Raw genomic sequence first — 325 nt, forward strand, 5'->3', positions numbered from 1 at the left:
ACGGTTTTTCAGAGCAATGATTCAAAATATCCTTATCTGATACTTATAGTTTTTTTATTAACATATGAAAAGAACCTCACGTTTGTAAACCCTCACGGGCAAGATGGCCGAGTGGTCTAAGGCGGGAGACTCAAGTTCTCTTCCATTCGTGGGCGTGGGTTCGAACCCCACTCTTGTCACTTTTTCGCAAACTATAATTTCCATTTTGGGACAAACAAGTGTCTCCCATTGGTTGTTCTGTCTTTTTTTTTCTTCCTCGTGTCTTCACGACTCTCGTCGATGGCTCCGCTCCATCAGCCACCATCGTAGAGCACGTTCGTTATTG

The 325-nt window shown here is 43.7% G+C and overlaps 1 non-coding gene across 1 annotated transcript; it reads left to right on the forward strand.

The window, feature by feature from the left end:
- Positions 1-97: 97 nt before the first annotated feature.
- Positions 98-179, forward strand: DQ04_tRNA029 (the record flags this gene model as incomplete). The annotated part of the gene is made up of 1 exon: positions 98-179. It is a non-coding gene; the product is annotated as a tRNA-Leu (tRNA).
- Between the last annotated feature and the right edge of the window lie 146 nt (positions 180-325).

This window comes from Trypanosoma grayi (assembly GCF_000691245.1).
Source record: "Trypanosoma grayi strain ANR4 Tgr_2763_V1, whole genome shotgun sequence".
NCBI lineage: Eukaryota > Euglenozoa > Kinetoplastea > Trypanosomatida > Trypanosomatidae > Trypanosoma > Trypanosoma grayi.